Genomic DNA, 9,036 nt, shown 5'->3' with positions numbered 1-9,036 from the left:
TCAGTTGTCTTCTTTCCCTCCACAATGCTGCACATCTGTTCTCTTATTCCCCTCCCCACTAACATAGCCCTCATTTTCTCTTACCTACACCATCATAACACTCCTGAAGTGGACTCCCAGCCTCCATTCTCTTCTCTCTCCAATTGGTCCTCTATTCCTAAAACATAAGCTGTCACACTCCTGGTCTAGAACTTTGTGTGGGTCCTTACTGTCCTGTTAATGCAAATGACCCTACTTGCATTTTCTAGCCCTTCATAATGAAAATTAATGACCTGTGCCAGATATTTTAGTAGGCACTGGAGATGTAAAGACAAAAGTGAAAATTATGAAGATAAAATGTAAGATGAAAGTGAGGAAGTCTCACTCTGAGAGCCTCCTGGGACCAGAGGAGGGGTGGAATGTTCTAGGGAGGCAGCTTGAAGTCAATCTGTCAGCAAGCTTTGATTAAACACTTTCTGATTGCCAGGCATGGTGCTCATTCTGGGTGTTCAGAGAGGCAGAAAGCAGTCTTGTTTCCCGGACCTCATGGTGTTAAGGAGGGACAATTTGCCAACAACTTTGTACAACCAAGACAGAATAAATTGAAAATTATTGGGTGGGGGGCAGTAATAGCATAAAGGAGGGGGTGGAGTTGGGAAAGGTTTCTTTTAGTAGGTGGAATTCTAACTGAAATTTGAAAGAAGCCGGGAAAGGCAGGAGGGAGGGAGAGAATTCTAGGCACGAAGGAAAGCCAGGGAAAATACCGAGTGAGAAGACAAAGCATCTTGGTAGAACAACATGGAAGCCAGGGCCATGGGATCAGAGTGTGCATTTGCCCTAGATAGCAGCCCCCATACTACAGGACCCTGCCTAGCCAACCAGGGCTCCCTGCCATTTGCCATCATCATCATCCCTGTCAGTACTGATACCATCAGCATCAGCCTTGGTGTGTTTCTCCCATTGTTATAGTCAGTGGAGCTCAGGAAAAATTAAAACAAAATCAATCCTAGGACAATTTGCTGCCCTCCTTTTAATGTTTTGTGTTCCATGTTTGGCAGCCGATTCCACGAGTGAATAAAATGGTTAAAGTTGAAATTGAGTAAGAGTGCTGGGATGTTGACTGATCTTGTTAAAAGCCCTTGTGAGGTGTGCAGTGGAGGGAATGACAGGTACTTCGGTTCTCACGTGTTGGCTTCTAAGTCTCTATATTTAAAAGCTTTTCATTCCACAGTTTGGCTGTTGTAAGTGTTTGCCCCAGATGCCAGACACCTATTAAATAGCATTGTTCTCACATTTCTATGGGTCACTATTGTGTCTGGGAAGTTGTGGACAATGGTTTTACCAGCAGTAAGTTTCCATTTCCTGATTTCTTAATTGCCAGATCTAATGATCCTAAAGGCCAGACCTCATTTTCTCTCGGTCCTCGACTTTCTTGACCTCTTTGCAGCCTTCGACTCTGTGGTCACCCTTTCTCCTTGACACTCATTTTCATCTAGGTTCTCATGATGTACCTATCCCGGTTCCCCTCCTATGTCCCTGACCTCTCCTCAGTCTTCTTGGCTGGATCTTTATCCAGGTCATGCCTACTAATGGTGGACATCCCCCATGGCCCTACCCTGGACCCTCTTCACCCTTTATATTATTTCTCTTAGCGATTTCATTGGCTTCCATGAATTCGGGGATCATCTTTTACAAAGATAATCCCTTGATTTGGGAATCCAGTGTCTACAGTTGCCGATTCCTGTAGACATTGTAAAAGCAGCATGTTCAAAGCTGAGCTCGACATCTTCCCACCTGAACCTAACCCTCTTCCTCACTAACTGGTGAAGGCACCACCATCTTCCATGCTTGTGACTTGGCTGTCGTCCTCACTCTGCTCTCCGATCCCCCACGGCCAATCCGTTCTCCTCTTGTCATTTCTACATTTGGAGCATCTCTCCTCGGCCACTGCCACCATCCTGATGCAGGCCCTCACCACTCCACACCTGGATGACTGCATAGCCTCTGACTGGTCCGTTCTGTGGTCTTCCTAAAGGTCCTCTCTCCTATTCAGTAACTGCAGTGGTCCCCCATAACCCTCAGGACCAACCCAAAGTACTTGGTTCAGCATTTAAAATCCTCTCAAACCTGAGCCCTTTGGCCCTTTCCAATCTTCTTGCACTTTATTAACCCCCATGGGTTCTGCCATCACATTCCTGACTCTTAGTATTTCATAAATTCCTTCTGGTGGTAGACCATGAGATAAATCCAGTGAGATTTGTCTGTGAAGGTGGGGTGGTCATCACACTGCTTAGCCCTGATAGACTTACCGGAAGAAAACACATTTAGGTATTTTACTAGGTATAAAAAGGGCCTAGGCACCTCCTTACAGGTATCAGGACATCTCTCTAGATTGACCCAACCTCCAAAAGCATGATTCCCTGTGGGCCTATTTAAAATCAGGGAGCTAGTTCAGAACTAGGAGATGTGCTATTTGGGGGCAGGGAGGAGGCCAGATGCCCTTGGGGTAGGGGGGAGAGGACAAGGCAACGGTGCTTTAGCCTTCAATTGCCTTCCCCTTCCCAGGACCCTGTGGGCTTGAAGGGTCAGAAGGGTGCTAAACTCCCTGTTGTCCCACTGTAGTCTTAGCTGCACCCCCAGCAGACCACTGGTAGTCTGACTTAGGAGCCACATTGGATAAGATGAAGACAGCAGATTTAAACCTCCATGAAAATCCTGGCCAAAGGACTCCACTAGATCTAAGAGGAGTCTTGAAGACTCCAGCAAAAGGACTTCTGGGAATGGCATCCCTTTGCTGCATGTGCTGTCTAAAGCTGAGTGCCCCTCCCCCTGGAGTCAGTATGTACTGGTGGGAGAGTGCTGCTGGCTTTTTGGGGAGGGAATGTTTCCTACCAATGGTTTTAGTATACACCCGAGTCAATACACCTCCCTCAGAGTGATTCGTTTGGCCGACTGGTGTCGACTGATAACTGAGGCAATGTGCACATCGGTGGGGGCTCAGGAGCTGTATAACATTAGAAAAACCTAGCCCCTGAAAGTTAACTGGAGAGCCAACAGAGGATGGCTTGGGGTGCGCCTGGGAGTGGAGACGAGGACCCCCAGAGTCTATAAACACTGCATATCCCTCGTCAGGTTTTCTGCTGCTGTGCAGTGTGGAGTTATTTTATAAGTCTTTTGTACTATTGGTTACGAAGGCTGATCTTAGTCCACTTTGATCAAGAGGCCGCATTTCTGTATTGGTCTTGGGGTGGTGGGCTCTGCCTGTTATTTGTGGTAGTGGTAGCATTTGTAGTAATAGCAGCAGCAGCGATAGTAACAACATACTTTAAGGAGGGAATTTTTTATATTTTGGTGTTTAACTCCAGGTTTGTGAAGTAATGTTGGAAAAAATGAGAGTTCTTGGAAGAAACTGAAATCAGTTTGTCCATAATTATTTAATGACTACTCACTGTGTGAATAATTCTGTGCTTTGGTGTAGACCCAAATCTTTAAAAATCCCCACTCGGACCCTGAGCAGCCTATAATCCAAAGTCATGGATGAGCAAAATGAAATGTGCATTTTACTGTTAAATGTAACAAGCCTCGTCTTTTTATGATTTCACTGTTTATAGTCATCCACTGGCAAATGAATGGGATTCAAATGCTTGGTTCCCGTAATATCCATCATCAGTAAACAGTACTGGAAGAGACCCTGTGGGGGAGCCCAGAGGCTCCCAAACTTTCTGGCCCCTTTATACCCTTAAAAATGATTGCCCCTTCCCAAGCTTTAGTGGGTTTTCTGTACTAGAAATTAAAATATCAAATGTGAATAATCCATTCATTTAAAAGGGAGAAAGGAGAAAAGCATTTATTATGCACCTACTATGTACCAGTCATCTAAAAAATTAAAAATAACAAACCTATTACATGTTGACATAGTTTTATGAAAAACACTTTTTCAAAGTGAAAAAAATGAGTGAGAACAGCATTGTTTTGCATATTTTTGTCAATCTCTTTAATGCTTGTTTTAATAAAGGATGACTGGATTCTCTTAACTGCCTGTCTCCAATGTCATTTTGGTTGACACATCCCACAGACAGAAAGGAAAGTAGGTAGGATTTTAATAGGCAAATGACATCTTATTTTTATTATGAGAAGAGCTTTGACCTTGAGGACTCCTTGAAAGGGTCTCAGGGGCTCCCAGGGTCCAAGGATCATACTTGAACCTCTGGTCTGAAAATTACAAGAATCGTAGTTCCCATTTCTGTAGGACTCAAAGGTTTTTGAAGAATTTTACAAACACAACCTCATTTTATTCTCCCAGTAACCCTGGGATGGAGCTGATGTCATTATCCCCATTTAGCAGATTAGGAAACTGACAGAACTAATGACTTGTCCAGGGTCACACAGTGAGTTAGTCTGAAGATGGTCTTCTTGACTCCAGGGTCAGCTCCCTCTCCCCTGCTCTCTGAGCATTGAGAAAAGGTAGGTTCAAATCCCACTAACTGTGGGACCGGGGAGAGCTTCTGCACAAAGGAGGGCTGCCCCAGCACAGAAGGCTCCGGCCAGCTGGTGCCCAGCCCCACTCTCGGGCTTCACTGCTGTCAGCCATGGGACCCTGGTCGTCATGTGTGGAGGGGCTGAAAGTCCGCAAAGCTGCGGAGTGTGGCTCACGGGACCCTCTCTGTGTGTCTGTCTCTGTGTCTCTGTCTCTCACTGTGTGTGTCTCTCTCTCCCCCCCTGTATCTTTCTCTGTCTCTCCTCTCTGTCTCTGTCTCTCCCTGTGTCTCTCTCCTGCAAGGGCCGTACCAGAGCCCTATGTGGGAGGCACCTCTGTCCTTGTCACCTCCCTGTGTCAGGTGAGGTCCTGGGTCTCAGAAAGGTGTACACCTTCCCCAGACCCCTGAAGCTATGGCAGAGATGAGACTTGAGACCACAGTGGTAGGATGTCTCCCAGTATGGAGCCTCCCTGCTGAGTGCCTACAGCCTCTCCTCTGTGTCCGGTGGTCCCAGGGACTTGCAGCCCTCGATGACTGGAGTCAGAACTCAGGCAGAGCTTGGGGAGTGCCAGGCCATGCCACCCCAGTTATCATCTCAACATTGAGGTGACAGTGAAGACGCAGCTCCCACCCTGGTTCGCAGGCCGTGGGCCTGCCAGCACCTTCACTGTGATCCAGATGCCTGCTTCTCCTCGTGCCTGGGCACCCCGCAGTGTGCCCTGCTCATGATCCTGGCCCCCACTTCTGTTATGGGCAGCTGTGAGGCCGGCTCCTTCCTTCCATTCTGAGAGTGCCAACGTGGCCCTGACTGGGGGCCAGGGCGCCCCAGCTTGTGCACCTGGACCCCAAGGTGAAGGCAGCAGCTGGCAGGGAAGGCCAGGCAGGCCAGGCCCGGCGCCTGAGCCAAGGGAAGGGGCACAGGCTGGCCAGGGCCATTCTCTTCTGCCTCTCTAGAGGCCACTAGGTGGCAGGGCACCCCACAGAGTCAGGCTCAGCATTATCTCAGAGCGGCTGGTGCCCTGGAAGGATGGGACAGGCTCTGTGTCCTGGCTAAAGAATAGCTGTGACCTGGATGTTTGATAAAGGCTGCCGGGGCCAGCCAACACCCAGTAGCCCCCTGCTGCCGGAGAGCGGGGCCCAGGCCGGATGGCGGCTTCTCTGTGGCTCTTGTATCATCTCCCAGGGTTCCCAAATTAAAGCTCTCAAATAAGCATCAGGTCCAAATGGCAGCAACTGGGCCCCTCTGGGACCCGAGCGGCCCAAATGTCAGCAGCGGCTCTGTTTGTTCCCAGCCAGTCCGCTCAGAAGCCAGGCTCTGTGCTCCACGCTCCGGGCACAGAGGAAAAAGCAGAGCTCTCTGCCCTCCCAGAGCTTGCCTCCCATCTACCCACCAGGAGAGGGTTCTGAAGAGGACAAGAGAAATCCAAGCCACTGGGCTCTCAGAAACACCTTCTGTAATGGTCGGGGTGGCCTGGCTGATTCTTCAGTCGGAGCCCGTAAACGTGTGCTGAGTGTCTTCTGTGTGCCAGTCACTGGAGACATGGAAACCCTAACCCCAGGGTGTTTATATCTACTGGCAGGATAGACTATGCACCCAGCTATGTATGGGCATTACTATGCATGTAGAAATCATATATAAACTATGTACATTTATATGCAAATTATATATTATTCCTTACATAATATATTATACTTTCTTTGTACTTCATAATACACATAAACATTTCGTTCACCCTTTAGCAAGTGAACTGACACATTTATCTTCATTCAAAGGGATTTGTCTTAGACTCTTTTTTGAAGACATTTTTGCCCATTATCTGTAAAAATGTTACTTTCTTTAGATTTTGTTGGAAATTGTGTATGCTCATTATAGCTAAATTTTAAATAAGCAGAACCATGACTTTTGTGTGCATAAATTTTACCTCTGAAGCATGCCTTTTCTGTTAAACTGGCTTTCAGAATCGTTCCTGACACTTGCTTCAGTTTTGAGAATGTAAATGTTCCATGGAAAAATCATGGTCCATAAAATAAGAAGGGGGGGAGCAGTGGAGACAGGGCAGGGAATGGTGGTATTTAGTCCCTGGACATTGCAATGTGCCAGGAGTCATTCATTGTACATAAAAAGAAAATGCTCCGGTGCTTGATGCTGCTTCGTTCTTAGTGATAACATTATTTTAAGTTTTGTGCTGTGTCTGGTGCAGTGACTCAGCCTGTTTAAATTTCAGAGCACACACAGGCTCTGCGTTGTTGTTGCCTTTAAGTGTGCCTCTAAGCAGAACAAGACCTTCCAATAGTGCATTTTCCACGTAAGGCTCAGTTGAAGACACCAGAGCAGGTCTCCCTGTGACCAGAACCATTGGCGGGCTGTTAGGAGCGTTGGAAAGATTGGAGCGAACAGAAAAGCAAAGCCTGGGGAAAAACAAGCACCCTCAGACACTCTTTGGGCATCTTGGCTTTTCTGGATCTCATTCCCTCTCTGCTCATGCTCTGGGGAACAGATGCAAGCCTGACCCCCGAAACATCTGGCTGCTCCCATACCCCGGGCTTTGGAACTTTCGTTGTGAGCCAAAAGAATGATTTGCTAAAACAGGACAATAATAATAATACTAGCTGACATATCATCCTCTCAGCCTGACGAAGCTCTTTGATGCCCACTCTCCTTCAATCCTCGCCACAACCCACCAGCACTTTCACTTCTGCTCGGTCTGAGGCTGGCTATTCCACCTCTGTTTTATATTTCCTTTTCTTTCATGGAAATTTCTCCCTTCCCCCCCCCCCAGACTAGATATAAATAATTTTCCAGATCTTCATACTTTCTCTATATCAGTTTCCCTGGATATGAAAACAAGAATCGATGAGAATTCATTCAGAAAAGTGATGGGGAAACTTGTGTTAAAAAGGTTACAATTATCCTTGTGTTTTCCCTCCAAGTAATTGTTCTTCTCTTTCCCTTAAAACACACACACACACACACACACACAAAACAACAACAACAACAGCAGCAGCAGCAGCAGCAACAACAACAACTTTCTTTATTCTTCAACACTGCAGTTTGATTGGGTCACTTAATGATTTGCTGTTTGAGGAGCCCTCTGTCCATTCGGGGCTGTGCAAGCTAAAGAGAGAAATGGGCATGAGTTTGCATCCGTCCTCATATCATGCTTTCCTTCTATGGAAAATATGCAATCCAATTTAATTATATAAGCTGTTGCTCTCCCAGAAAAGGCTTCCAGCGGGGCCAAACAGCTCTGAAGCAGGTTCTCTCCTATTTTTTTTGAAGGGCTAATCAGAAGGATTTATGATTTCAAAATCACCAAGAGGTAATTATTCATGCCATTCACAGAAGGAAAATTCCATTCCAAAGCCCTGGCTTTTTTTTTTAAGCTTGTTTTGTTTTGAAAAACTGACAATTTGTTACCTCAGCTAACTATTTATTCTCATGATTGGGGCATCTTTCATGGGGAAATCTTGGGTGCCCAACACAAAAATAGATTTGGAATGAAGAAAATAAATGAGTCCAGAGTGACTGTAAGAAATGGCAAATAATTCATTTTCAAAATTAAAATTCATATTGAAAATGAAATTTACTTCCACAAACAAAAATTTCTACATTGACTTAGGATGAGAGAAGATACACTATGAAATATATACACATTACTATTATTATTATTACAAAGGGGTCTTGGCTTTGAAATTCAAGCCGTTGCTTTAATATATATATATATATATATATACATACATACATAAATACACACACACACATATATATATAAGAAAAGCAATGTTTTCCTTTTAAAAATTTCTATTCTGTTGACATGAACACAGATTCTTTTTTTTTATCAAAGTAGAACCTAGCAATTATATTTTTTAAAAGAAACTCTTATAATTATACATCTTAAATATGAATCCTGATGCTTAACTAATTAGGTCGTAAGACTGTAATGTCACCTTCCATTAGTGATAGATTATCAAATCCTAGCAATTCATCAAATGCCCATAGAGACAGACTAGTAGAAAAAAGCCTGCCGTAATTGTAAGGTTTAAATAAAATACACCTGAATGCCATGCAGCATTCTTTCAATATTTGAATGTTTACTAATGCTATTTAGTAATGAAGTTTGTCATTATGGCATATTGTCATTCTACTCACAGATAATTATGGTGGCAGCAATAAGCTCACAGAAACAAGCTGTTTCTATCCCCCTCCCCAAGAATGCTCTTCAACTGAGATCAGAGCAGAATTCCAAATGTAACTTTGAATTTTTTTTGTATCTCTTTAAATTTTCACCTATTTTTCTTAATATTTCCTGAAATAATTGCATTGTGCCTTATCAGTAAGGTGGCAAAGGAAGAATAAATGCAGAGCAGATTATTTTTTCTCATGCTTTTAAACCAAACAAAAACTTTGATTTTCCCATCTTTTCCTTTTCTGGTTTTTACTAGCAAGCAAATCAGTAGTATTAGGTGTTGTCAAGTCCAATGACAATATCAATTTACATTTTTAATATCAATTTCAACTGCTAGTGGTTGATAGCTTTCCATATATATATATATATATATATTATATTTTTTTTTTGCT

This window comes from Petaurus breviceps, unplaced genomic scaffold (assembly GCF_028583685.1).
Source record: "Petaurus breviceps papuanus isolate PSGF00001 unplaced genomic scaffold, PetGlider_PUasm1.0 90039, whole genome shotgun sequence".
NCBI lineage: Eukaryota > Metazoa > Chordata > Mammalia > Diprotodontia > Petauridae > Petaurus > Petaurus breviceps.
Note: the sequence above shows the minus strand (reverse complement) of the source record.